General features: G+C 41.0%; 1 pseudogene across 1 annotated transcript; it reads right to left on the bottom strand.

The window, feature by feature from the left end:
- Nucleotides 1–1,128: 1,128 nt before the first annotated feature.
- LOC307196174 (large ribosomal subunit protein uL13-like) lies at nucleotides 1,129–1,909 on the bottom strand (annotated as a pseudogene). The gene has a single exon. The product of its transcript is annotated as a large ribosomal subunit protein uL13-like (transcript).
- Between the last annotated feature and the right edge of the window lie 2,822 nt (nucleotides 1,910–4,731).

Here is a 4,731-nt window from a genome sequence, read left to right on the forward strand (position 1 = left end):
TCTGCAGAAAGTAGGCATAGAGGGAACCTATCTAAACATGTAATAAGGCCATATATGACAAACCCACAGTCAACATCATTCTCAATGGTGAAAAACTGAAAGCATTTCCTTTAAGATCAGGAACAAGACAAGGTTGCCCACTCTCACCACTGTTATTCAACATAGTTTTGGAAGTTTTAGCCACAGCAATCAAAGAAGAAAAAGAAGTAAACGGAATCCAAATTGGAAAAGAAGAAGTAAAACTGTCACTGTTTGCAGAAGACATGATACTATAAATAGAGAATCAAAAAGGTGCTACCAGAAAACTACTAGAGCTAATCAATGAATTTGGTAGAGTAGCAGGATACAAAATTAATGCACAGAAATCTCTTGCATTCCTATAAACTAATGATGAAAAATCTGAAAAAGAAATTAAGGAAACACTCCCATTTACCATTGCAACAAAAAGATAAAATACCTAGGAATAAACCTACCTACAGAGACAAAAGACCTGTATGCAGAAAACTATAAGACACTGATGAGAGAAATTAAAGATGATACCAACAGATGGAGAGTTATACTGTGTTCTTGGATTGGAAGAATCAACATTGTGAAAAAGACTATACTACCCAAAGCAATCTGCAGATTCAATGCAATCCCTATCAAACTACCAAAGTCATTTTTCACAGAATTAGAACAAAAAATTTCACAATTTGTATGGAAACACAAAAGACCCCAAATAGCCAGAGCAATCTTGAGAAAGAAAAACAGAGCTGGAGGAGTCAGGCTCCCAGACTTCAGACTATACTACAAAGCTACAGTAATCAAGACAGTATGGTTCTGGCACAAAAACAGAAATAGAGATCAATCGAACAGGATAGAAAGCCCAGAGATAAACCAATGCACATATGGTCACCTCATCTTTGATAAAGGAGGCAAGAGTATACAGTGGAGGAAAGACTGCCTCTTCAATAAGTGGTGCTGGGAAAACTGGACAGCTACATGTAAAAGAATGAAGTTAGAACACTTCCTAACACCATACACAAAAATAAACTCAAAATGGATTAAAGACCTAAATGTAAGGCCAGACACTATAAAACTCTTAAAGGAAAACATAGGCAGAACACTCTGACATAAATCACAGCAAGATTCTTTTTCTTCTTTTTTTTTTTTTTAAATTAAGAATAAACAGTCAATTTTATTGGGCTCAGACTAAGAATCCATGGGTTTTGAGGACCTCTGTGAATTTGTCAATTTTCTTCTTCTCTGTGTTCTTTTCAGCCTGCTTCCATAGCCTCGTGAGCTGCTTCTTTTTCCAGTAGTGGATCTTGGCCTTCTCCTTTCTCTTCTCCTCAAGGGTGGCTGTTACTGCCTGGTACTTCCAGCCAACCTGATGAGCCAGGGACCCTAGGTAGGCAAACTTCCACATAGGCTTCAGATGCACAACCTTGAGGGCTGTAGGAACCACCATCCTCTTTTTCTTGTCATAGGGTGGCAGGATCCCATCAAACGCCTTGAGGCAGTTTAGAGCGGCCTGGCCTTGATTGGTCTTATGGGACAGCATGCCTTGCACTGTCTGCCAGAAGATGCGGCTGGGGGCTCAGAAGTGGTAGGGGGCTGTGGGAGAGGTTGGTGTTCATCCGCTTACAGAGGAATGCCAGGTACTTCAACTTGTTTCTATAGAAATTGCCAGAAATGTTGATGCCCTCACAGCACATAACCACCACCTTTTGACCCAGAAGCACCTGCTCGGCCATCATGGCCACCAGGCAGCCCAGGAGATGGCCTTGGCCATCAAGAACCAGGACCTGCCCCTCTGCCATCTTTGGCAGCTGCCTCCAAGATGCTTTTTGACCCACCTCCTAGAGAAATGGAAATAAAAACAAAAATAAACAAATGGGACCTAATGAAGCCTAAAAGCTTTTGCACAGCAAAGGAAAACAAAAACAAGATGAAAAGACAACCCTCAGAATGGGAGAAAATATTTGCAAATGAAGCAGCTGACAAAGGATTAATCTCCAAAATATACAAGCAGCGCAATATCAAAAAAACAAACAACCCAATCCAAAAATGGGCAGAAGACCTAAATAGACATTTCTCCAAAGAAGAAATACAGATTGCCAACAAACACATGAAAAGATGCTCAACATCACTAATCATTAGAGAAATGCAAATCAAAACTACAGTGATGTATCACCTCACACTGGTCAGAATGGCCATCATCAAGAAATCTACAAAAAATAAATGCTGGAGAGGGTGTGGAGAAAAGGGAACCACCGTCTTGCAGTGTTGGTGGGAATGTAAATTGATACAGCCACTATGGAGAACAGTATGGAGATTCCTTGAAAAACTAAAAATAGAACTACCATATGACCCAGCAATCCCACTACTGGGTATATACCCTGAGAAAACCATAATTCAAAAGAGTCATGTACCACAACATTCATTACAGTACTACTTACAATAGCCAGGACATGGAAGCAACCCAAGTGTCCATCGACAGATGAATGGATAAAGAAGATGTGGCACATATATACAGTGGACTATTACTCAGCCATAAAAAGAAACAAAATTGAGTTATTTGTAGTAAAGTGGATGGACCTAGAGACTGTCATACAGAGTGAAGTAAGTCAGAAAGAGAAAAACAAATACCGTATGCTAACACATATATATGGAACCTAAAAAAAAAAATGGTTTTGATGAACCTAGGGGCAGGACAGGAATAACTACGCAGACATAAAGAATGGACTTGAGGATGCGGAGACGGGGAAGGGTAAGCTGAGATGAAGTGAGTGGCATGGACATATATACACTACCAAACGAAAAATAGATAGCTACTGGGAAGCAGCTGCATAGCACAGGGAGATCAGCTTGGTGTTTTGTGATCACCTAGAGAGGTGGGATAAGGAGGGTGGGAGGGAGAAGCAAAAGGGAGGGGATATGAGGATATACGTATGCATATAGCTGATTCACTTTGTTATACATCAGAAACTAACACAACGCTGTAAAGCAATTATACTCCAATAAAGATGTTAAAGGAAAAAAGAAAAAAAATATATGAGCTACCTTTGTAGGCTAGAGATTAAAGTAAAAAAAAAAGTTTGACTTTTATTCTGATTTCAGTGCGAAGCCATTGGAGTGTTTTGAGCAGGATCTCATTATTTTAAAATGATTGTTTTGATTTCAGTTTGGAAAACAGGTTGCAGGGAGCAGCAGTAGAAGGAAAAAGACCAGTTAGGAGACAATTGCAGTAATCCATGTGGGAGATGATGGTGACTTGAACCAAGTAGGTGATAATAAAAGTGTACAGCAGTGGATGATGGATTGGGGATATATTTTGGAGGTAGATCCAAAGGGCTTGTTGATGGATTTGATGAGGTTCAGGAAAAGAGGAAACAAAGACAACGCCTTGGTTTTTGACTTTGATCACTGCACAAATGACAGTGACATGGGAAAGACTGGGAAGGAACATGGTGGAGGCAGGGTTGAGAGTAGAAGTGCAGGTGGGGGAATTGAGGTCTGTTTTTTTTTTTTTTTTGTGGTACGCGGGCCTCTCACTGTTGTGGCCTCTCCCATTGCGGAGCACAGGCTCTGGACGCGTAGGCTCAGCGGCTGTGGCTCACGGGCCTAGCCGCTCCGCAGCATGTGGGATCCTCCCGGTCCGGGGCACGAACCCATGTCCCCTGCATCGGCAGGTGGACTCTCAACCACTGCGCCACCAGGGAAGCCCAAGAGGCCTGTTTTAACATGTTAAGTTGTGATGGCTTTGGACATCCAATAAACAATATAATGTGTTAAGTGCTCCAGTAGGGATATGTTCATAGTTTGGAGGGAACATGGAAAATATATGCTAAGTCTTTGGGGGGAAGTAGAAGTCCGAAATACTTTTTTGTAGTCCTGTATTCCCTTAGCATACATGTATGTGGCACGAATCATACTGTACTGTAATTTCTGATTTGTTTTGGACTTCCCTAGATTCATTGAGGCTTGAAATTGTAAGTTTTTTGTTTTTATTTTATTTTATTTATTTTATATTGGCTGCATTGGGTCTTTGTTGCTGCACGTGGGCTTTTCTCTGGTTGCGGTGAGTGGGGGCTACTCTTCGTTGCGGTGCGCAGGCTTCTTGTTGTGGTGGCTTCTCTTGTTGGGAACACGGGCTCTACGTGCGCAGGCTTCAGTAGTTGTGGCACACGGGCTCAGTAGTTGTGGCTCGCGGGCTCTAGAATGCAGGCTCAGTAGTTGTGGCGCACGGGCTTAGTTGCTCCACAGCATGTGGGATCTTCCTGGACCAGGGCTCGAACCTGTGTCTCCTGCATTGGCAGGTGGATTCTTAACCACTGTGCCACCAGGGAAGCCCCTTGAAATTGTAAGTTTTTATTTGTTTTCTATCTTTCTAGCTTCCCAATCTAATATTGGTTCATCCTTATCCTAACTGTTTATAAATTTGTTTGGTAAGTGAATAAATGTTACAATCTGATAGTATGAACTGAAACAGTGATAGTAGTGATGGAAGAAATGTGTTTGAGAGAGATTTTAGTGAAAAGATCAGTAGGACATGACGGCCAATTAAATAAGTTGAGTCAGTGAGAGGAATTAGTAATAATAGTAATTGTAAATAATAATAATATATATATAGCAGTTATTATTTATTGCCAGGCAGTGTTCTAAGTGCTTTACATATAATAACTCATTTAATCCTCACAACAACTCTATGAGGCAAGTACTGTTTTCATCTCTATTTTAGAGATGAGG

Source organism: Stenella coeruleoalba (assembly GCF_951394435.1).
Source record: "Stenella coeruleoalba genome assembly, chromosome: 13".
Lineage (NCBI taxonomy): Eukaryota > Metazoa > Chordata > Mammalia > Artiodactyla > Delphinidae > Stenella > Stenella coeruleoalba.